This window comes from Mesoplodon bidens (genome assembly GCF_964165515.1).
Source record: "Mesoplodon bidens genome assembly, chromosome: 8".
Classification (NCBI taxonomy): domain Eukaryota; kingdom Metazoa; phylum Chordata; class Mammalia; order Artiodactyla; family Ziphiidae; genus Mesoplodon; species Mesoplodon bidens.
Window position 1 is genome coordinate 38,554,502 of NC_138165.1, and position 26,147 is coordinate 38,580,648.

Genomic DNA, 26,147 nt, shown 5'->3' on the forward strand with positions numbered 1-26,147 from the left:
TATGCTCTAATAAATTGTCCTCAGCTTTTATTCACCTAACGTAGTTAAACAGTACTTATCATATTTCAGTACAAGTTGAGGTGTTTCGTTACAGAGAAATAGAAATACATTTTATTATCTAGTTCTTAAAGAAGTAAGCTTTTAAGGGAACAGGCACTTCTTGGAATCAGAAATATTTCTCTGTTAGTTTGCAAGGGTAAAAACAATAGAGTTTAACTGAAAAGGTATATTTTTAGACTCACAGAGTATTAAAGCTAGAAAATAATATGTTAAAAATCCTAGACAAACTTTCTCATTTTACAGATGAAGGAACTGAGTCTCATAGACTGTGATTCAACTAAGGTCATTAAACTAGTTCATGAAAAACATTAGGTGACCCTTAGATTGTGACTTGTTATACATATAAAATAGCTTTAGTTATGAAGGTAAAAGAAACTAGTCTCTTTGAATAAAACTTAGAATACTAAAGAGTACACCTACTTATTCATGACCACTGCATAATGAGCATACATAATTTTAGAGACTTTTATTTACTATTTAATTGCACATATTTTTATTGGAAAGAATTCAAGTTTTTCATTTTAATCATTGCTAGATTGCTGTACAGAAAATTTTTTGTTGAATGAAGAGTTTATACCTGGGTCAAATATGTATCTTGTGTTGATTTATTTGTATATTTTTAAAAGTTCTTTCTTTTAGAGATAGTATTTCATATTAGAATATATTGTTGCATGTATCAGTGAGAAATCCAGTTTTTAGAGGAATATAGGTCCCCATGAGAGTGTACTACCATGTGGAGTATATTCAATTGGACAGCTGACTTATACTGAAGAGTAGTAAGTCATGGCTAAAATTAAAAGTGGAAGCATTACACACGTAAAACCTACTAAAGCATTTGACAGTTGCTAAAGTTATAGAAAGGAATTTCTGTACATCATGGAAGAAAACTACCCTTTGTTCTAGAAGGTCAAGGTTGCTGTACAAATTGCTTCAATTTGTAGTCTTTCTTAAGCCAGTGTCTAAAGAAGTAAACTTAAAGAGAAATTTAACAACAATTATTCAAAATAATGTCCATGCATTTTCTAAAGATAAAGTTATACAATTTTACAATTGTTTTTGATTAGGAGAAAAATTTGAAAGGTCCCCAAATCTTGAAGGAAGTTTTTTTTCTTTTGGGTTTTTGTTTTTGTTTTTAAGGATAAAACTGGTTAGACCTTTTAGATAGAAAGTGAGCATAAAAAATATTAACCATAACATCATAAAGAATACTATTCCTATCAATGGATATGTTGATATGTAGCTATTCACCTATAATCTACTTTGGTATGAAGTAAATACACTCAGATAGAGGTTAAATGATGGTTACTAAATTATTCAGTGACTAATTATTGGGTGCCTAGTACATGCAAATGCTGAGGATAAGGCAGTGAACAAAACAGACTGTGCACACATGGGGCTAACAGTCAATGAGCGAAAGGGATAACAGTTAGTAAACTAATATTTACTATATTAGATGGTAATCAACACTATGAAAAAAGATAAAGCAAATTAAGAGTCATGAGTGTCCGGGTTGTGAAGTTAGTATTTGTTATAGGGTGGTTGGTGAAGCCCCTCCTAAGAAGATGACAGTTTAACAGAGATCTTAGGAAAGTGAAGGACCAAGTCATGCATATATCTGGGTGATGACTCTTCCAAAGAAAACAGCCAGTGCCAAGACACTAAGGAAGATTGTACTTGGCATATTCCAGTAACAATAAGGAAACCAGTGTGTCTGGAGTGGTGTGAGTAATGAAAGGGAGTAATAAATGAAGCTAGAGAGATTTCACATAGACCTACATTTAAGAATTAAGTTTTTTTTAAAAAAGAGAATATTGAAAAAAATTATGCTGTAAGCTTAACTAAAGCTCATATTGTTGCTAAACCAGTGATCCCCAAAATAGTTTTGCTAGAGCCTTAGTTGTGTAGAGTGAGTACTGCTTGATAAAAAGATTCCATGGTCAAGTAAGTTTGAAAAACCTAGGGTTAATGTTAAACAAAGGTAAACAGGTTTTGTTTTGTTTAACAACTGTTTAGGCACATCTTTTAATGTGCTAACATGTTTTGTGAATCTCCAATCTTTGACCCTTCCTTCAAAGAACCTCTTAAGAGGGGCTAGTGTTTTTCAATGCTTTGGTAAATGCTGTATTATATAATCCTACAGATTAACTATTGGTTACTAAAAGGATTTTCCACAATTGCTGTTTCATAACCTCTGTGCTCCTTAAGCCAACATTTCTCTCTGCCTGCTTTTTCAGTAAAGACATTTCTTTATTGTTTTCCTAAATAATTCTCAAATCCATCCTTTTTTCTCTATTCATAATGCCTAAATCTTTATGTACGTTTGCATTATGCCTCACCTGGGCTATCACAGTAGCCTCTTAACTGGTGGCTCTGCCTCTAGTCTTGCTGTGTCCAGATTCAGCGTCCTCTTCAGTGACCATTTAAATGCCATCACAAATCTAACTTGATTATTCACCTACTTAAAATCCTTTACTAGCTTCCCATCACTACAGAATAAAATTTAATCTCATTTACAGGGTATATGATATCTTCTACATCTGTCTCCTATCTACATCTAAAATTTTGCCTAAATTTCCCATACTTAGTATTCCCCAACTTTGAAGCCATTTATACTTCCTTAAAGCAGGCAGTGGGTATATAGTCTTTTTGCCTTTGTTCAGTGCTATTATTTCTTGCTGACATAGCCTTCCCTCTGTGAGTAGCCTAATTTCTCCATTCTTAAAGATTTAGAGCAGACATACTCTTCTTGAAGAATACTCTCAAGTTCTTCCTGTCTAAGTCAGGTGCACTGACGTACAATTCTGCCAAAGCACTTAAAACAATGAAGTAAAACTATGTGTTTTCTCCATTCTCTATATTCTGTACTTTATATCTGTATCTTAAGTGCTTCATACTTTACGTAGATACCCAATAAATGTGGCAAATAACTCTACCAAGTAGTTGAAGACTTTCTTATAAACAGATCTATCAATTTCCCTCTTTTCCAGTTCAAGATCTGTTTGGATTATAGACTTAAATGTAAAACATAAAACTGTAAAACTTTTAGAAGAAAACATAAGGGAAAATCTGTAAGTCCTAACTTGATGAAGAGTTCTTATATTGATACCTGACACAAAAAACCACAACCCTTGAAAGTAAAAAAAATCAATAAATTGGACTTTACAAAAATCAAAACTGTTTGCTTTGTAAAATACCCTGTTATGATGGTGAAGAAACAAGCTATATACTAGGAGAAAATATGGAAAACCACATATCTGACAAAGGACTCATATCTAGGATATATAAAAACTCTCAAAACTCAACAGTAAAAATGCCAACAGTATAATTAGAAAACTCAGTAACATTTCACTGAAGTAACATTTCACTGAAGAGGATATCCAGATGTCAAACGAGCACATGAAAAGATGTTCAAAATCATTAGCCATCAGAGGAATACAAAAATGAACTATCACTAGTCACCTATCAGAACAGCTAAAACAAAAATTAGTGACAATATCTACCACTGGCAAGAATGTGGAGAAATTGAGCTCTTATACATTGCCATTGGGAATGTAAAATGATACAACTGCTCTGGAAAAGAGTTTGGTAGTTTCTTAAACAAACAAACAAACAAACAAACAAACAAACAAAAAACTAAACATATGCGAAATACATGACCCAGCAAATGCACTCCTGGGCATTTATCCCAGCAAAATGACAGCTTTTCTTTGTAATAGCCAAAACTGGAAATGTCTCACAATAAGTGAATGGCTAAACACGGTATGGTGTGTCCATACCATGCAATACTACTCAGCAATACAAAGGTATCAACTATTGATACACAGATCTCAAGGACATCAGGCTCAGTGAGAAAAGTCAATCTCAAAAGGTCACTCAATAATTCCATTTATGTAAAGACAAAATTATAGAGACTGAGAACAAATTTGTGGTACCAGGGGTTAGGGATGGTAGAGGAGAGTGGGGTTTGGGTGTGACTGTAAAGGAGTAGCATGAGAAAGATCTTTGTGGTGATGGAATAGATCTGTATCTTGTTTGCAGTGCTGTTTACATGAATCTAGATCTGTGGTAAGACATAGAACATGTATGTATATATACATGTATACATGTATACATTGTAGTTAGTTTCCTGGTTTTGATATTGTACTATAGTTATATAAGGTGTAACCATTAGTGGGACCTGAGTGATGAGTACATGCCATCTCACTATACTATTTTTGCAACTTTCTGTAAATATATAGTTATTTCAAATTAAAAAGTTACAAAAAGTTTTCTTCTACCTTCCCACCCATCCCTGAGAAAAAAAAATTGTTTTACCTTGCACTTCCATGTTTATTGCAGCATTACTTACAATAGCCAAGACGTAGAAAAAACCTAAGAGTCCACTGATGGATAAGTGGATAAAGAAAAAATGTTATATATTTATACAATGGAATATTACTCAGCCATAAAAAGAAGGAAATCCTGCCATTTGCAGCAACATGGATGGACCTTGAGGGCATTTTGCTACATGAAGTAAGACAGAGAAAGACAAATACTGTATGATCTCACTTATATGTGGAATCTAAAAACAAAAACAAAATACCCAAACTCATAGTTAACAGAGAACAGATTGGTGGTTGCCAGAGGTGGGAGGGTGGGTGAAATTGGTGAGGGTTTTCAAAAACTTCCAGTTATAAAATAAATCAGTCCTGGTAAAAACAAAAAATATTTTGCCTCCTTACTAAACCTAAGACTTTATTCATGCTTTTTGATTTTTATCCTTTTCTGTGTCCTCCAGAGACTTGTTTCATTGATTATTCATAAGACATATCCAGCTTCTCCTTTCTTGACTGATTTATTTCAGATTGTCCTATCTTAAATAAAATGATAAATAGAAGTAAACAAACCAACATAACTTGTACTTCCCATAAGTGGTTGTATTTGTATATTAAAGATATATATCCATGTTAACATGTGTAGCTCTAGTTCATTTATTTTAATTGCTATATATTTCATTATAAAAACACACCACAATCTTTTATTTATTTTCTAGTATTTCACTATACAAATAATGCTGTAGTTTACATTTTTGTATATGACTTTATGTATATGTATGAGAGTTTTTCTGGGTTACATACCCAGAAGTGGAATTTCTGTGATATTGACTACATACAGCTTTGATTTTACTAAGTATTGCTTAATTTCTTTCTGCAGTGGTTATATGAGTTTACACCATAAGTGCATAAGAGATTTCCTGGTCTACATTTTTCCCAACTTTTGGATTTTCCTTAATTTTTGCCTTCCTACTCCGTCTATGTAGAATCTGCTATGAAGTTCAATAGATTTTACATCTATAATTTAATTTTTTGTTTCTTGCTCTACTTTGACTAGTCAACAAGTAAAAAAAGAATTGATTCATCTTATCTTTCATATTCATATTTATCTCCGTACTTCTGACTCAACTGCCACAATCTTATTAGTTCAGACCCTTTCCTCTTGCCTAATCTTTTGCAACAGGCTGAATATTGTAATATCCCTCTTGGAAATCTCTTTCTGCTCCAATTCATCCTACTTAAAACTGCTAGATCAATATTTCTAATGCAAGTAGTTTACCACTGTTTGCAGTGTTGAATAAATTTAACACTTAAAGTGATGTTCAAGGTTGTCTCTAATAAGGTCCTAAACTAGCTTTTCAGCCACATCTCCCACTATTTTCTATATATGCCTTATATACTAGCTAGACTAGATTACATTCACTTATTGATTGATTAATTCATTCAAACAGTAGATACTGAAAGCTTTTATTAGGCTATACAAGTATATTAACACTTGAGTTTTGTAAGTGCTACTATTATAAAGATTAATAACTCATGCTTCTTGTTATTGGGGGACTTGCAAGCTACCTCAAGCTATTCTTTGAGCATGCCCAATACTTTTCAGCCTCTACCCTCAGCATATTGTTTTCCCTCCACTTAGGATACCTTTTTTCCTAGTTTCTCTGCCTAGCCATCTTTGCCTTTCAAAAAACTCCTATATACTTTTCAAGGCCTACTTAAGATGTTAGCTTTGCATGAAGTCTTTTCTGATATCCTCAGTTAACTTTGCTCCTATAGTACTATATTTCTATTGCTTTCATGGCACATACTGTATTTCATGTATTTGTCTTAGACTTCCACGGTGATAAGTACTTTGTCTATTCATCTGTATTGCCCATATAGCATTTAACATAATGTCTTATATAAGGTAGGCAAACTGCTAACTAAAATAATTTAATTGAAGATAACATATTAGTTAAATCCAAGTTCACCAATTAGACCTATTTGGGGAAAGATCAATTTGAATTAGAAAAAAAATGCTTAATTATGTAATTTTATCTAGTGTTCTTACTTTAAAACAGTATAGAAAAACTAAATTATGGGTGGGTTTCTATTTAGTGATCTTTACAACTTGCTTTGATGAATAGTAAACTTTATTTGTGATCAGTATAACAGTTGTTCAGTTCACTTTTAGACTCTTAAGTTAAAATTCCCTTAAATCAGGTTTTCAAACTGTACTCTGAGGAATCGTATGAGTTGGTTCTGTTGAGATGTGTTGGCTACTGCTGGGTGCTTCCTCTGCCCCAAAGAGCAGCCCTTTATTTCTTTTTTAGTATACAGGGCTTCTTCACAGGATTTTATTTAAGAAAGGATTCTTTTGCTGAAGTAGTTTAAAATAATTGCTAAGACTGTATAATACTTCAATTTTATCCATTTATTTAATATTTTCTAAGATCTTACAAAAATACATTATTCCCACCTTCTTATTTTTTTGTATTACTACAAATTTAAAATCTGTAGTCCATGTGAATACAAAACTTCAGATAATTAAGCAAATAGTAGGTAATGGGCTTTGAACATGACAAATAGTTTATTCTCCGAATATTCTGCGTTTTAATATGGACTTCTGAGGAGTTATTAGAATATCAGAAGTTACTGGAATTGATATACAAATTGTTAGGTAGGCTAAGGAGTTCTCTAGATCATGGCTTCTTAAAATTTAATGTGCATAAGATTCTGATTCATTTGGTCTGGGCTAGTGCTTGAGATTCTTTCTAACAAGTAGTTTCAGCGTTGCTGGTCTGTGGACTACAGTTTGAGTAGCAAGGAGCTTGATAACCTTCCAAAGCCTATCACCACATTTTATTAGGATTTCATCCTTTGCCTTAGTGAAAGTAGGTTTTCGGGATTGCCATAGACATTTTTTTAGCTGTCTGTTTCCCTACAGACTGATTTATATTTTGCCATTTTAATAGAAATTTCTGGGGTTTTAGGGAAATACTTCGTGTGTGGATTAATGATTGCCCTGTGATTATGTAGTTCTTTGTTTAAAATTATCCTGCACTATTTTAAAAATAGTTAGCCTTGAGAACTATTAGACTGTCAGTGGCAACTTTCAGAGAATTTAAGTTTGATAAGGAATATCTGTTTGGTTTACTTTTCTAATAAAACTAATATTTATTGACTTTTGTTATTTTGCAGGATATTGTTTGAGGTTAGATATTAAGTTGTTATGAAAATAAAAATAGGGAACAGTTTTGTTTGGCTAAAGTTGTTTTAGCTGGTATAAGTACTGCTTTTAAAAAAAAACTATTATAATCATGAATTAGTAGCAATTGTATACCACAACAGGCTAGGCTGTTAATTTTATCTGTAGTACATGTGAACTGAAAACTTAATTTGTGTAAATGGACAACCAATAGGACAGATAGTCATTTAGCTAAATAGCTTATACTCAAAAAGATATAAATCAATTCTGAGGGACATTAATGCTTTTCTTTAAGACATATATATCAAATATTTTCATAGTCTTTTGGGCTTTTACAGAAAATTGTAATAACTAAATCATAAATTTAAGTCATAAATCTTTAAGAAAATTCTCAAAATTGCTTATTTTTGATAAATGGAAATTAGTGATTAACTTTGTAGACCAGAACAGCAGAGCATTTTGGGGGGAAAAGTTATGATTTTTATCTAAAAACATGGTTATTATATCAGCCTTACATTATTTCATCTACTAATTGTCAGTAGTGAGAACTGCTGGAAGAATTACATTATTACAAAAGTGACTTTAAAATATATTATTATTTTCTTATTTCTTAAGTAAGGACTAATATTGCTATAAAAGTTTTTATATGGAATTTATGTCAAATGTTGATAAAAGTTTTCTTCAAACCTGATTCAACAATTTTGTATAGAAATAAACCTCCTTTGTTTCTTCTGGTAGCATCCATTGATTTTTTTTTTCCCAAGGATACATTAATAGTGCTGATAGAAGCAGAACAATTGGAATTTACATTAAAAATAAATGTGATGAATAAAAAGCAGTACTCTATATAATAATGTTATAGTCTTGATTTTTCTTTACCAAAGTTCCGAAATCTAAAGGACAAAAATACTGACAAGGTCAAGAAAAAATGAAAGAAAGAACAAACGATGCAAAAAGAAAATGACACTGGGGTCTTGGTTTAATACATATGTATTCCAGGTTGATGGTTGATTTCATTAGCAAATCTCATTGTTATGCAATGTCTGTTCTTCTGCAGCAAAATGAATATTGTATTTTTACAGGCTCTGTGTGTATCTATTATGTTACAATAAATGAAAAGATATATATGTGTAGCTTTCTTTGGTTTACTCTTTTCAGTTTGTCTTTTAGGAAAAGAGAGAAAATTGAATTATATTCTTTCTTTTGTTATTAAATTTATTCAAAGCTTTTCAATTTATATTATAGCTATATTTCCTACTTTTGTTCCCTGAAATAAACAATTGTAAGGTGGTTAATAAAGTAACCATTTAAATTATCCTATAACTTTTTACATGAATAGACTATAATCTTGATTTAAGCTGATAATTAATATGAGGTTAACCATAAGCTTTCTAACATTTTTAAATGTTAGGATGGGTTTTCTTATTGCAAGAAGAATGTTAAGCAAGTGTACATATTATGCCAAATGTAAATACTACTACCCTTTGCAATAGCAAAAATTGTATGTTGAGATTACTATAGTTAGATTTCAATTTTCATAAAATAGGAAATTCAGAAATAACAAATTTCAGTGGCTCCACATTGGAAGAGTTCATTTAATCAGGTAAAAGACTGCATGACTCTTAGGGTTATGTATATGAATTCAAATGTGGATCAAACTGTACTGGACACAATTGTCATTTAATTTTAGTCATTTTGAGGTCTGACAATAATTTACAAAATCTATTTGGCTTTTGGTAGTGTTATCAAAAGTTGTCATAACTAAAATTCTTTTGACAAGCTTGAAAATAGAAAAGCCCAAGATTTGATTTAATATAGGTTGATTGTATATCATTTAAAAATTATCTATATAATAAAAATTGGGGACTTCCCTGGTGGCACAGTGGTTAAGAATCCGCCTGCCAATGCAGGGGACACGGGCTCGAGCCCTGGTCCAGGAAGATCCCACTTGCCGTGGAGCAACTAAGCCTGTGCGCCACAACTACTGAGCCTGTGCTCTAGAGCCCGCGAGCCACAATTACTGAGCCCGCATGCTGAAACTACTGAAGCCTGCACCTAGAGCCCGTGCTCCGCAACAAGAGACGCCACCGCAATGAGAAGCCCGTGCACCGCAACGAAGAGTAGCACCCACTCGCCGCAACTAGAGAAAGCCTGCGTGCAACAACGAAGACCCAACGCAGCCAAAAATAAATAAATAAAAATAAAAATTGGCCTTCTGGTTCACTTGATGCAATCATAATAAATAATTTGTTTATGTTGGACAAACATGAGCTGTTATAAATATGTACAGCAGTTTATTAATGCACCATCTTAATTTAATTTGTACTTATAATGTTTACATTTTATTGTTCACAATGGGTAATACAAAATAAGAAATTTCAAAATCTAGTAAGGGAGATCCCTAAAATAATTAGAGAGTAATATAGAGCTAAATCATGTGGAGAAAGAAGGTTTTCTGGGCTCAAATAGTTAGGCTCTGAGTGAGGGGCCTCCTGAAAATGATGAGATCTAAGCTGATAGTGTGGTAAGGAAGAAATGGGAAACAACATAAACAAACTGGTAGGTAAGAGAACATAACCTTGGCATCTTTGGGAGACAGTGAAGAGACCAACACAACTGTAATGGAATATATTTGCTACTACTTATTTATTTTACCCCACATGAAAATTAGATTGTAGCGTGGTTAAATTTTAGTAGTATTCAGTCCAGATGTATGGTGTGTTGAGGTGCTACTATTGTGGACCTTGTTTTATCTTGTATAATAAAATGGGAAATAGGAAATAGCTTTTATATTAATTTTACTGTCTTTCTCCCCCAACAATAATATGAAAAGTAAATGCTGCAAAAATATGCCAAGATTCATGCTCTAAAATAAATTGAAATTGGTGCAGACTGTCTGAGAAGGTAGGAATCTAGAAACTCTAAGTCAGATTTCTCTACCGTAGTTACAAATACCAAACTGAGGAGGAATGTAAATCATCAGAGATTGGGCTCCCAGGCTGTTGAACTGAGCAGGATCATGGAAGGTCAACAAAGAGGAAGAGAGGAACTGTTTTAAGTTAAAAAGAGAGATCCCTTTTAAGTGTCTGGACCTATCCTACCAATGTCTTCTCCTTGATCTGGAACCACAGTTATCACTTGCATGTCCGTTTTATTTACTCATCCAGCAGAAGAATCTGCATTTAGAAAATGAAATATGAAATTGGAATATGAAAGTGGACTGTGAATTTAACAAAAGATGCTGGGGATTGTTAGTGTTTGTTTAAAGATCCCAATTAGGTACATAGCTTCCTAGAAAGTTGGCTCATTTTCTGGGTAACCTTTCATGATGTTATGATCCCAACTTGCCCCGAAGAAAGGGTGAAAGGAATTTCATATGAAATTTGTTATTTAATCTCTGTAAAGATGTTGTTGAGAAAATTATTTTTTGTCCAGGGTTGCATTATTGAAAAGTATGAAGATATTTCTCTCAGTTCTAAGTACTAGGGAAAGCTTTGGTGCTTATTTGTAAAATGCAGTTTATACAGAATGAGAATTTTATAATTTGATCTTGTTTCCCACTTTACTTTGATTGCTAGGAAGCTCAGAGCTGAACCACTCACATCTTAGAGTTATGCAAGGCCTTATGACAGGCGTTTCTATGTTCCAGCTTTACTTTGTGTTTCATCTTTCTTGCTTCCATTTATTTTCCCTTTATTCATATTAATTTACATTTTGAAAGGTGACTTATGGACATATGTTTTACTAATCATATGTCCATAAGTCACCTTAAGTTATTTTGAAATAAGATGGGATATAAATAACTATGGAAAGCTTCTTTACTGCCAGCAGAATGTAAGCAAATAAATGTAGGAGCCTTTCTCCCTTCTCCTGTCCCCTTTCCTGTCTTTCATTTTCATTTTGCGTGAATTTTTTAAGTCATGGAGGACTAATCTCCTCTGTGGTTCTTAGACCTGCCAGGGGCAAGGGAATCCTTTCTGGAGGTTTTTCCCTGTACAGAACTGCCAGGTATAGTTCGTTGTGCTGAGTGTGCTTTACGCAAGAGTGCCTGACTGCCAGAACAAGTAGAGCTGAAATACATCTAGAGGAGGAAAAGGTTTCCTTTTCTCACGTGTTAGCTCAGAGGGGGTCTTTTTCTAACTCAGAGGGTATCATATTTACCCTGGTTTTCATCCTTGCCCTTTCAACCAAATTGTAAACTCTTACCCTGAGATTTGCTGACGTTTGATAAAAGCTACCTTGAATGAAACAAAATTTCAAATTTATTTTCTTTACTTCTGTATCTTAATTTCATTATCCTTTAAATTTGATCCATATGGGAAACTAAGATAGTCATGGGTCTTTGAAATAATTGAAATAATAGTTTTCTAATTTAAAATTTTGTTTTGTTTCCGTATATGAATTACATAGTCAAAGCTACCTATTTGGTAGGAATTATATCTTAAATTATCTATAAAGGAAATAAGGGCTGTGTCTTGCATTCCAGGTAACTATAGGATATTTGAATTATTTAATTGGACCAAGAAATTCAGCGGAAACTTTTAGTAATAGTTTTCTGAAAATTTGCTATTTCATGCATCATCATAATAAAGATGGTGATTAGCAACTTGCATTAATGGTGTTCAGTATTAAATATGTACTCCTTTCAAATGATACATATTAAATGTTTGTAACATAACCTGTTCTGATATTTTGTATTCTTGGCACAGTCTTGTCTACTTAGGTGTTCTTTTTGTTGTCAGTGATTTTATTGTCACTTTGTTTTGTTTTCTATTGCAATACATTAGAGTTTTATTTTGCAGAGTAAATATACACCTGATTTAAGTTATATAATTTAATGCCTTGATTATATTGCTGTAAAAGGGTCATTAAGAGCTCTTTGCATTAAAATTAAAGCATGCTGTGTTCATAATACTTAAGGCAGATGCTGGGCCTTAGAATATATAGAATTTTAAAGATAAATGAAATTTTATAGATTAAAAAAATCTCCTAAATATTTTTAAATTAGTGAATTAGTTTATCATTTTGACAGTGTGTTTGTTTTATACCCTTAGTTTAAATCAATCTTCATTCAACTATACTAGAAATTTCAGAGTGAAAAAACAGCAATTTGGAGGAAGAACTCAGGACAGAGAAACTTAATTTTCAAGCTAACAATATGTATTTTTAAATGCTCACAGTTAAATATTTTAGGGTTTGTTTTCTTTTTGAAATATGAATTTTAAATGATGCAGGGAGTAGCTTCAAGTTATGTAAACTTTTTGATTCATATAATCGAGATTTTTTTCCCCAAAGACTGCCACATGAATTATAGTTTTATTTTGCAAGAGCTTGTCTTTATTTATAACTCAGAAACTTCTTTTATCTATTTTCTTGAAGGAGTTGAAATTCAAAGACATTTTCTATAGATAGCAGGTTTTTGAACAGTTAATCTTAGTTTCTTTTCAAACCTTGTTAGCTAGTGTTGCCTTGTTTTTAAATTTACCTGCCGAGAAGTAATTTTTAAAACCTACTTAAACAGATTCGTTTCTCAAGCATTCCTTATTATAAACTGTGTGCTTTCACATGTCAGGAATAAACCCTCCTTAAAAAAGGAAGAAAGATAGAACTCTTTATTATCTGTTTTGACGTTAATAAAATTAAGAAAAGAAAGATTGAGACATCAACCTCACCTGGCTTAGTTTTGTCACGTGAGCATTCACGGTTACTGGTGATCTAAGTGCTCCACCTGCCTTTCAGTTTGTTTACCAGGAAATCAAGATGTGTAAACTGCAGGAAGTACTATTTGACCCTCTCCGACAGTATCTCATTACAATAATTGCTAATCTCTGAATAAGACAGCCATGTTTTGTGAGTAACTGAGAGAGAGAGGTTGTGTTAGGTAGATTTTAGGTGTTTCAACAAATAAAGCATTGTAAATGCTTACTTGGTTTATGTTTTCATGATAGCTTCTGATAAAAGACATATGGTGACCTTTGGGGTCAGCAAAGCTAGGACACAATAGTAGGTATTCTTTCATGCCTTTTAACTGAAAAATATCACGGCTTGTTGTTTTGGAGTGCTGTCACTGCTCTGAATCGAAAGGATAATGGCTACTTCCTGATTAAACCCACTCTCCACAGTAAGCTGTTAATGTTGTACTGTATGTCTTTTTCTCCTGTAAATGCAATAGTATTTTGTGTTTTCTTTACTTTTTATCATTGTCTTTTCTTAGATATATCTGTTGTAAGTAATTCCTGAAGTTGAAGTTTACAATTAGAGTAGAAACTACTGTTTTAAGTTTGGAGGATTTTTCTTTTTTAATGAAAAAGTATTTTTGTTTGGTATTAAATCCAACCTTCTCATATACTTACTGTAGATTTTGGTTAAAGAAATTAGCTTTTAAAAAAGACATTGAAATGATAAATTATATTAAGCTGTCACTTTCTTGGCACTCTAAGCAACATTTTAAAAATAACTTATGTAGTAAATCAGATTAATTTCTACAGGGAATATTTGGGTAAACTAATTTTATTTTTATTGAATACATTTCATAAATCTATTTAAATATATTGTCAGGATTATTGATAATTGTTTTAATTATTAAATTAAATTATTATTCTTAAATTAATTATGAGATCCCTGTGATGTAAAAACAATATTAAGTACTCAGAATATAAGAAGGGGAATAATGAGCTTCTTAGTTTTAATCCTAAAGCTGGCAGTCACTCCATCTGTGGTCTTGGGACAATCATTTAAACTGCTTACCTTGGTTTTCTTGTCTACTGTTCATATGTGTGCTAAGTAAAATGAATGTTGTTTTTCTTTATGGTAGTACAAAGTGTAAAGAAAATGATTATTCATAAGTATTTTATAAAATGGACAACTGACCCTGAACATAGAATAGGAAAAGATTTAGGAGTCACAGTAGACAAGGAAATAATAGAAAAATTATTTCTATTGTAAAATAGTGGAAAGTAAAGTTTAAAATAAACATCATATAACTGCCCTTTTAATTTCAACAAAATTGTTAGTTTTGCTAAATCCCTAATATAACATTACCAGAGGATTCTACATATTGTTGGGTACATGACTAAAATGAGAAGTGGAAAGCTTGGAGGTGATTTAGTAAAGAGTCACAAATATACTTAAATTATTTAACTTTTTCTCAAAAGTCTTCTTCCTGGAAATGAGATTATTTAGAGTAGAGGGAAGAAGATGTGTATATATTATAGGCCTATAAGTATAGTTCACCTAAAAAGTAAGATGTTTAATTTTTAAACTCTAGTACTAGGCATCCTGGTTATATTTTAAAATACTATGAAATTATTAAACACTGAAGGCAGCTACTGAAGATGGTCATAGAACCTAACATTCAGAAATATTTTAAAAATATTCTGGGATAATGTAAATGCTTTTGCTGAGAGAGTTAAGGTAACTTCTTTTGCAAAATGATTATCAAAGATATTTTAGGTAACTCGATATTTATGTTATTGGTCATTCTAAGGAGATTCCAAGGATTATATTTAATGAATATTCCAACTTGGTCAAGTTATTGAAGTAGGACTTATAACAGTGCCTCTGTTTAATTTGTTTTTTTTTGTTTATTTATTTATTTATTTATTTTTGCTGCATTGGGCCTTTGTTGCTGCGCGCAGGCTTTCTCTGGTTGTGGTGAGTGGGGGGTACTCTTCGTTGCGGTGTGCAGGCTTCTCATTGTGGTGGCTTCTCTTGTTGCGGAGCATGGGCTCTAGGCGTGCGGGCTTCAGTAGTTGTGGCACGTGGGCTCAGTAGTTGTGGCTTGTGGGCTCTAGAGCGCAGTCTCAGTAGTTGTGGCACACGGGATTAGTTGCTCTGCGGCATGTGGGATCTTCCTGGTCCAGGGCTCGAACCCATGTCCCCTTCACTGGCAGGCGGATTCTTAACCATTGTGCCACCAGGGAAGTCCTGTTTAATTTGTAATAGCAAATAATAGATGTCACTTATTGAATACTTAATATGTGCAAACTACTGGGCTAATTTTATTGTAGGAGAAGCAAACTTAACTTTACCCTCTTAGAGTTCTATTTGGCAGGGCCTGAGAATTAAATTGAGGTAAGATAGATCAACAGGAGAAAAGCATACACCTTTATTTAATACAAAGTTTTGTGTGAAATGGAGTCTGCAAAAGGAATGAAGACCAAAGAAATGGTGAAATCTACTTGTTTTATGTTAGGTTGACCAAAGAGAGGCAATTGTGGAAAAGTGACTAAGCTATTTGGGGAGACTAAAGGAAGATAAGAATTATTTTAACAAGGTCTGTTTGTTGAGAATTCTCTCAGTCTCAACTTTTCCTCTTTGATGATAAGAATGTTACTTTCCTTCTGGTATAGGGAGGACATCTTTCGTGTAGTAATTTCATTTCCTGCTTTTAAGAGAAAGAAGGAAGGTCAGTGTTTTTCTTGTATTTGCTGTTTTTCAAGTGCCTTTAACTCAAAACAGTCAATATGCCAGAGCAGCGTATTTTGAAGAAGCATGTTCTGAATTCCTTCATTATCATCTTATTTTACATTCATGATAATCACATGAGGTATAGGTAGTATCATTACCCCCATTTCTACTGATAAGGAAATAGCTGTAGAGAATTTAAATGATTTCATCAATGTCCTTTAGTCAATAAGTGCCAGAGCCAGACCAAAATCTCTAACAAAATCTAGAAAGAACTCAGTCTTCAGTGTCATGCCTTTAAGCATTGTGTTTATATTTCGGAGATAATAAAGGCGCTAAAGCCTTTGATTTAGATGGGGTTCTTTTTCAGCAGTTTATCAAATATTAGAGTCCTTACTAAGTGTCAGACACTGTAAGTACATTCTGTGATAGTAATGGAAAGCAAAATAAAATCCCTTGTTTCACAAAACTTACAGTTTAGTGGAAGAGGCAAAATATAACAGGCTATTATAGTACAATGTGATAACTGATATAATAGGGGTAAGTGCAAGATACTAAAGGTGACACAAAGAAGTTCTAATGTCTTCTTTTATTTATATATTTAATTTATATTTGGGGTGCTGTTCTAGGGATATATAAGTAAATAAAATTTTCAAACGTCTCTGCTCTTGTGGAACGTATATTGGGGTGGAGTCAACAGTAAGCATAATAAATAAGTATATAGCATGTTAGAAGGTGACAAGTGTTATGGAGGAAAGAAAAAGTAGAGAAGGGTAAGAAGGCTGTGGTGGTGATGAGTTGGGTGATGTATGAGCAACGATCAAGAAAGTAAAGTATGCAGATATCTTTGGGAAGAGCCTTCCAGGTAGAGGACTCAAGGCAAAAGCATACCCGGTGTGTTCAGAGTAATGATTGGAGTAGAGTGAGGGAGAAGGGAGAGTAGGAGGTTTTGACAGAGGTAATTGGGGCTTTACAGAGCACTGTAGGGACTTTAAGGAGCCATTGCGGGCTTTTGGTAAATCTGGCTTATATTTGTAAAGGTTCACTCCACTTGCTATGTTGAGAATAGATGGTAGGGAGGCATTGACCACCAGTTAGAAGTCTCTTAGAATAATCTGATTGAAAAGTAGTGGCTTAGGTAAGGCTGGTAGTGGTTAAATTCTGGATGTTTTTAAGGTTCAACCAAAATGTTTTCTGATGGATTGGATGTGGGATATGAGAAAAAGAGAAGGCCAGATGACTCCAAGGTTTTTTGCTGAGCAACTAGAAGGATGGCGTTGCCATCAACTGTGAGATGGGGACGGTTTTCATAGGGAGCAGGTTTGGGATAGGGATGGACAATCAGGAGTTTGGTTTTGGACGTGGTAGATTTTTAAGTGTTTAATAGATATGCGAGTGGAAATTGTGGGAAGATTTTCCAGAGGAGATACCATCTAAATTGAGGCTGAGGAATGAATTGGTGGTGATTTATGATGAACTTTGACAGCATTCTTTATACACTTAAATGAATCGGCTTTTTCTACTTTTACATATTTACAAACTAGAGTAACATCTAAACATCTAAAAAATAATAACATTTAAAAGTAATAAAATTGTTTATCTCAACAAATTATTCTAAGTAGTTAAGTTTTCAGAGTATTTCAGTAGCTAGTATATTCATGAGTTGTGCTGGGTGCTTTTACATATATTGATTCTCACCATAATGCTGTAAGGTGAGTTTTATTTCCATTTTACATTTGGAGAAACTGAGTCTGAAGGAGATTACAATTGCCTAAGGTCATTGATATATTAGGTGATGGGTCTGGATTCAAATCTAGGTCTTTAGATTGTATTGTCCATGCTCCTTATTTTAAAAATGTATATTTTTAACCTTGCAAAGTTTTAGACATTTGTTTAAGGTCTCAAGGAGTTGTCTTTTTGAGCATTAGTTATTCTGTATTGTAGCATAATGATACCCTTGAGACATAAGATTTCTAGATTCTTGGTCATGGAGTCAAGCCATTTGTTGGTCTTTTTTAAGTTCCTACACAGCTTTCAGTACAGTTTCCTATTACAGATACTCTCTCCATTCCTGGCCCTTGTTCCCATGTGTAGTGCTTAATATGTGCTTAGAAATTTACAGCTGCTATCATCATCATCTTTATCCCTCTTTCTAATATGCTGTGACCTTGGGAATCTCAATCCAAGCTTGTTGAATCATGTGTAAATTATAAAGCCTCAGAGATTAAGGGTATGAGGACTTCCCAATTAATGAAGAATGAGTTTTAACTCATTTATTTTGTCTGATGGAAACCATTTTTTGTTTCCTTCTCTTTATTGACTGTTTTCTGGGGAAGTGAATTTGATAAATAGCTGTATTTCTGGCTGGAAAAGCAATATTCTCTGAGATGCCAGTGGGTATTTTCACTGTAAAAGTGAACATAAGTCATTCTACTTTGGTAGGGAATAGAAATATAGTTGTTCATTGAAATAGATTTACTTTTGAGGTAATGATGCCATATTTTAAAAACTTAAACCTTTTGCCTTTAGAACAAAATACGTTATTTCTTAAATTTCATGTGAGCTAATACTCTTTACATTTATGATATGTTTTCAAAGACATACTTAAGAGCAAATCATTCAGACATTCTGCAGGAAAGAAATATTTTAGCAAACACATATTATGTATTTCTCTAAGTACCAATTAAAAAAAGAAAACCCTGCTGTGGATTAAAATAGCCTATAAGCCTCAAAGGTCATTTTAAGCATATATTAATTTTCTACATAGGTAGAAAATTTACCTAGCCTTTGTATCTCTGTTCTATAAGTATATGACTTTATCCCAAGTGTGCTATATATATTTCTCAAGTTTTTATGCTGTTTTCCAAAGGAATATCATATATATATATATATATATTCATTCTTCCTGTTCTTTTCTCTAAAGTTTTCCTTCTCTCTCATCATTATACCCCAAATTCTTATGTATAATTTATTTTAAGATCACTATAATTATTAAATAAGATTTTTAAGTAAACAAAACTTTTGGTTGGCCCCAAATACCTTTTTTATTATAATTAAATTATCTGTGTAATTTCATATTTTATTTAATCCTGTTCAGGATTAAATGTATATATCCTGTACATTTCTACTTAGACATAAAAATATTTGTATATATGTTAAATGTGTATTCCTTACCTTTTTTTTTTTTTTTTTTTGCGGTACGCGGGCCTCTCAGTTTTGTGGCCTCTCCCGTTGCGGGGCACAGGCTCCAGACGCGCAGGCTCAGCGGCCATGGCTCACGGGCCTAGCCGCTCCGCGGCATGTGGGATCTTCCCGGACCGGGGCACGAACCCGCCTCCCCTGCATCAGCAGGCGGACTCTCAACCACTGCGCCACCAGGGAAGCCCTCACCTTTTTTATTTTTTGTTTGGACAGTATCTTATCTTTAATTCATTTGGGGAAAAAGAAAAATGATTGGTCAAACAGAATTTTCTGTTATAAGTATCCTACTACCTATTTTTAATATTTATAAAACTAAGTCTATTACATCCTTGATTCATTGGAGTGCCCAGGGAATGAGTATTCTGATTATTTTTTCCCAGAAATAACAGTTGTTATTGAAATTCTTACTTAATGGATATGTGCAAGTGTAAAATTGAAATATTTTTTGATAATTTGAAGATGATAGAGGGCTGTTGGATTCTGATTTGAGAATTTCAGCTACTACTAATCTCGTTTGGTAAAAAAAAAAGTACAAACAAATATTAAATATGAGTCTTGATTTGATAATTTGAGCAACTAATCTTGTTTTGTAAACAAAGCATAATCAAATATTAAATGTGTAATAGTAATTTAAAAACACCAGAGATTTCAAAAGGAGGATGAAATTAAGTGCTAAATGAGTGATATAAACAAGTAAAATACTATGAGTTGATATTAAGAGAAGGTCATAGAATGATCAGGGAAGGCTTCTTTAAGGAAAAGGGACCTGCGCTTCAATCATTGAAGAGGCACTTTAAACATTAATTGTTATAATATTTTTATTGAGATATAATTTATACACCATACAGTTTACCCATGTAAAATGTACAATCCATTGGTTTTTGGTAAATTACATTATTACATTTTTGAAATGGTGGTAAAAATATATAACATAAACATTTTAATACTTTTTATGTTTAGAATTCATTGTCATTAATTACATTCAAAATGTTGTGCAAACATCACCACTGTCTATTTCTAAAAATTTTCATCATTCTAAATAGAAACTCTGTAACTGTTAAACACTAACTCCATTTCTCCCTACCCCTGCCCCTGGTAAACTTGAATCTACTTTCTGTCCTGTTGATTTGCTTATTCTAGATATTTCCTATAAGTGAAGTCACATAATATTTGTCCTTTTGTGTCAGGTTTATTTCACTCACTATAATGTTTTCAAGGTTCATCCACGTTATAGCATGTATCCCAACTCCATTGCTCTTTAGGACTCAGTGATATCCCATTATACATATAAATAAATATTATATATATATATATACATACACACATATAAATGTGTGTATATATATATATATATCATTTATTTGTCCATTCATCTATTGATGGACATTTGGATGTACAAATATTTGTTCAAGTCTCTTTGAATTTTTTTTGGTATGTATGTACCTTGGAGAAGAATTGCTAGGTCATGTGGTAATTTTATGTTTAGCTTTTTGAGGAACTGTCAAACTGTTTTCCATAGCAAGTGTCTTATCAAGCATTAATTTTTATTTTATTATACTATAGATATACAGTATGTAAAAAATTAGGCTGAATGAATACTGGCTTCGGTAAATACCATATTTTTTTTTAAAGGAGCTAGGAAAGAAAAGAAACAGAAAGCCATGTGTTACACATGAGAAAATGTGTATGTATAAAGAGCTACCTCTTAAAGTGAATTTTAATAAAATAATTAAACCTTCGGGTTGTATGTTATCTCAATATTGCTCTAATAGTTTATAAAACATGGTCACCAAATTTCTATTTCTCAGATCCTAGGCATCTATTATAAATAGATAGGTACAGATATTTCTGTAAGTAGTTAGTGCAATTTAGTTTATTTCTGCCCAATTTTAAGATACTTCTTTTTTAGTTTTTTAGTTGCCTTTTTTACACTGTAAAGTAAAATCTCCCTTAATTATACTTAACTGGAAAATATTCCAATATATTCTATTTAGTCATTTTATATTTATTTACTTCATATAGTCTAACATTTTATATAAGTCTGAGGCAAAAGACTAGAGGTATTTCAGTTGACATTTAAAAAATGACTCTCTTAAAGTATAAATTCTGGAATTCAATGTGAGTTAGGAAAACAGTGTTTACCTACCTTTTCATATATCAGTGAGGGACCACTAAGCCAAAAGAAGCTTATTTCATGGGCTTGATAAGATCATATGACTCAGGAAATGGGAAGCAATATTGGGATAGGGAAACTTTTTGACCTAATTACAAATTTCCCTAGGAGAGATATGTAATATCACATGCACACATACAGTGATGAATCACGCTTGTGAACTCAATATGGAAATAGTAACAGCAGATGTAATGGGTCTTCCTGGTAAGAATATTGGTTAGGATATCAGAGAGGTATTTCTCATCAAGGATGTACATGTGAATATTTGATGCATAGGGAGTTTGAAATAGCCAGCAATTTTGAGAAAATTGACACAAGTTAGCTCATGGAATAATTTCTGTTTTCTTTGTTCAAACCTCTGAGACAAATTCCTTAATATTGATTTGAGCTTAGTGAGTCTTTCCACACCTAAGTAGGAACAGAGAATGAGGTTATGGGGTGTCTAAATCATCAACGAAGTTTAGACTTAGGGAAAATCTTTTGGGAAATAATTTTCCACTTGATTAAAACCAAAAAGACAATAGTCTATTAAGTACAGAATTGTGGTAGACTTTTAAATACTTTGAATAACCTACTGAAAATTAAATAATTAGATAAAATATTTTTTAAAGTTTTTATTGTGGCATTGTTGAGCTAAGGAAGTAAAGAATTTAAAGGGATCAAAAAGTAAGTGAAATAGAAAATTTAAGGAGGGGGATTAGAAGACAATATTCTTAAAATGTCCATAGTACATAAAGAGACCTACAGACTGAAAGCAATTCCTATTAAAATCCCAATGGCATTTTTTACAGAAATAGAAAAAAACAATTCTCAAATTCATATGGAACCATGAAAGATCACAAATAGCCAAATCAATCTTTAGAAAGAAGAACAAAGTTGGAGGCATCACATTTCCTCATATAAAAATATATTACAAAACTACAGTGGTCAAAACAGTATAATACTGACATAAAGACAAACATATAGACTAAAGGAACAGAATAGAGGGTCCAGAAATAAATCCATGCATATACAGTCAACTAATCTTCAAAAAGGGTGCCAAGAATATGTGATAAGGAAAACCTAGTCTTTCCAACAAATGGTGTTGGGCAAACTGCATATCCACATACAAAAGAATGAAATTGGACCCTTATCTTATACCATACACAAAAATCAACTTAAAATGGATTAAAGACTTCAATGTAAGATCTGAAGCTGTAAAATTCCTAGAAGAAAACTCAGGGGAAAAGCTTCATGACATTGATCGTGGCAAAGGTATCACGGATATGACACCAAAAGCATTGACAACAAAAACAAAAATAAATAAGGGAGACTGCATCAAACTAAAAAGCTTCTGCATAGCAAAGGAAACAATTGTCAGAGAGAAAAGGCAACCTATGGAATGGGAAAAAATATTTGCCAACTACATATCTGATAAAGTGTTAATCTCCAAAACATATGAGAACTCTTACAGTTCAATAGTAAAAAAACTAATAGTCTGATTTTAAAAATGGGCTAACAACTTGAGCAGACATTACTCCAAAAAAGACATACAAATGGCCAACAGGTATGAAAAAATGCTCAATGTCACTAATTATCAGAGAAATGCAGATCAAATCCACAATGAGGTATTACCTCGTACCTTTCAGGGTGGCTATTATCAAAAAAACAAAAAACAGTGAGTATTGGCTAGGATGTGGAGAAATTGGAACCCTGAACACTGTGGGAATGTAGAATGGTGCAGTCACTTTGGAAAATAGTATAGAGGTTCCTCAATAAATTAAAAATAGAATTAGCATATAATCCAGCAAACTCACTTCTGGGTATTTATCCAAAAGAATTCAACTCACAATCTTAAAGACATATTACTGCTCCTATATTCATTACAGCACTGTTCACAGTGGCCAAGATATAGAAACCACCTAACTGTCCATCAACAGATGAATAGATAAAGAAAATGTAGTTATATGAATACAGAAAAATAACTATTTGGCCTTAAAAAAAGAAGGAAAATCTGCAATATGCAACAACGTGGATGAACCTTGAGGACATTATGCTTAGTGGAATAATCCAGTCACAGGAAGACAAATACTGCATGATTCCACTTATATAAAATATCTAAAATAGTCAAATTTATTAGAATCAAAGAGTGGGATGGTGGTTGCCAGGGACTGGGGGGAAGGAGAAATGGGGGGTTACTAGACAGTGGGCACAAAGTTTCAGTTAAGAAGGTAAATAAGCTCTAGAGATCTGTTGTGCAGTGTACAGTCAACAGTAGTGTACACTTAAAAATTTGTTAAAAGGGTAGATTTCATATTGAGTGTTCTTACAACAGTAAGGTAAATTTTTAAAAAAAGAAAAGAGGGTAAAAAAAGACCACTGAAGTCAGCTTTCTTTTCAAGATACTTGCTGCACCCTGGTGATAGGAGTATTTATTAGGTTGTGTAATATTCCATAGTAGAAATCAAATTATCTTGCTATTACTTCTTTTTTAAAATTAAATATTTATTTATTTACTTGGGTGCATTGGGTCTTAGTTGCAGCATGCGGGATCTTTTAGTTGCGGCATTCAGGATCTAGTTCCCTGACCAGAGATCGAACCCAGGCACCCTGCATTGGGAGCATGGAGTCTTAGCCACTGCACCACCAGGGAAATCCCATCTTGCTATTACTTCTATTTCAAAATATCTCTACTTCCAGTTAGAAACAATATGGTCCCTTTTGAACCTCACTTTTTCAAACTTTTAAGTTCCTTCTTTTTAAAAGTATCTGTACCTTTAGTATAACTAACTGTTATCTACTTTGTCCCTTCTCATTTTTGTTCTTTTAATTATTCTTTTATCATTTAGTTTTAAAAGATTACTGGTCATGTGGTCAGAAGCATCAAATGAATCCTAGACCTAATTTTATTCCCAGTATCTTAGTGCACTGATTGAAAAACACATCTAATTTTCCAAAATCAAATTAATCCCTGATGAACATGTAGACACACACTCAAATAGACTTAATGCCTTAGAACTTTCTGGAACTAGTTTATGTGAAATTCAAATGAAATTTTTTTAGAGATACCACTGCTTTTTTTCTAGGAAGAATACCTTTCCAAGTCTTAGTTTTCACCTAATAGTTGGAATTAATTTTCTTTCTAGATATAATTTCTTTATTGCCATTTCTTGAGAGGTTATATTCTAGAGTCTAGTGCTCCTACACTTTTTACATACAAAAAACAAAAGGAAAAACTGTCCAAATAGACTTGGAGGTTGATATTCCAATTTGAAGAATCCTCCTCCCCTTTACTGGTCCAAGTAATGTTTCCTTTCACTTTGAAAGCTTTTCAAGGTCCTCTAAGGAAATACGGTTAGAGTTAGTGTCTCTGTTTGTCTCTGACATATTCTCCGAGTCTTCCACACCTATCAGTTTTTCCAGGATACTGCCCCAGACCTTGTCACCGGTAACCCTATCAGACTGGATGGAGTGGTGTTCAAGGTATGTTTGTGGCCTTTGCCTACTACGCAAACACTGGCCTTTTCCAGTGTAACACCAAATGTGGATGAGTCAACAGCTGGGGAGTGTCTTTGTTTGCCTGTTCCTCTTCCCAGATCCCCCTTTTTATCTTCCTTCTTCCAAGATTGGCCAGAATTCTTATTATCTCGTTACTCTATTGTAGTGATTTGAATTCTGAATTTTATTACTGAGTCAGCCTAATAAACTTTTTCTAGAGTTCTTAGCAGATTTCTCAAGATTTGGGGCTTCTCTTCAGTATATCAGGCTACATTTTAGAAGAAAACCTCAATTTTTTGTCCTCAGGAACATTGAGGTCTCCTTGCTGCTATCCAGCTTTTCTTTGATGGCCATCTAGCATCTTCCAGAAGGCTCTCTTTTCTTATAATTCCAAACTTAATTGGGGACCCCAGGAATCTATGATTTTTCATTACCATAGTTTAGATACTTTATTAGGAATACCACTTCTCTGCTGGCTTATCCTGTAAACTATCATACTTGATATTGAACAAAGGGTTTGTTTGTGAGTGATGGATTACTTATCAGTCCTACTAATAGTGCCAATTTTTGGACCCTTTAACCTCTTTGGATATTTTATATTGTTAAGATTCTTTTACTTACCTCATTCTTTCCCTTTGCTTTTTCTTACCCTCCTCACATCCTGGGACACAACTTACGGAGGGTGGAAACGGACTCAGTACTCTCAGTTATTCATCTCTAACTCCAAAAGGAAAGTTTTTAGGATCTCAAAAATTGGGAAGTGGAGAACAGGACATGGGTGGTAATGATGTTTCCCTTGCTGGCCCTGTATTATAATAAATATATAGTTTGTAAAAGGCAGGTCCTGTTTTCTAAACTGTAGCCTAAGTATTAATAGTATCCTTTCTGAAGGTTGGGGTGTTTCCTGAAACAGGCCTATCTGGTTCTTTGTGGAATTACTGCCTTAGTACTGGGAGATGTTCCTCCACCTAATAAACAGCTTATAGAAGTCTATATCTATCTTCCCTCTCTGGAAGCTTTTCTAAAATCTTTATTGCCTAAGAAGATTGGTTTGTTCTAATCTGTGTATTTCATTAATCATTCTGTAGACATGATATTGAAACTGAACTTTATGGATATTCAGTTATCTTAGTATAATATGGCAAATTGCAATTCAAATCTCTTGAATATCTGGGACAATAGGTTCCATTGCTAGGTCCAGTTACCCTCCCATCCTCCTGGCTCCCTCTGTGTGGGGGTGAGGTGGAGCCTGAAGAAGTGATAGACCATGGTAAGGGCTACCTGGTAAGGGATTTGTGGGTAACCGTAGAGCCTTACCCAGATAGTC

The 26,147-nt window shown here is 33.2% G+C and overlaps 1 protein-coding gene across 19 annotated transcripts in view; it reads left to right on the plus strand.

Annotated features, from left to right (window-relative positions):
- The window catches only part of BAZ2B (bromodomain adjacent to zinc finger domain 2B), a 385,073-nt gene that overhangs the window by 197,299 nt on the left and 161,627 nt on the right, over nucleotides 1–26,147 (plus strand). Inside the window, exon 1 of one of the 19 annotated variants that reach the window (XM_081243242.1) lies at nucleotides 13,430–13,684. The exons of the other annotated variants lie outside the window; for them this stretch is intronic. The gene's annotated coding sequence lies outside the window, so the exon portion shown is untranslated. Of the gene's footprint in view, nucleotides 1–13,429; nucleotides 13,685–26,147 lie in introns of those variants that run through there. 19 annotated transcript variants of the gene reach the window in all.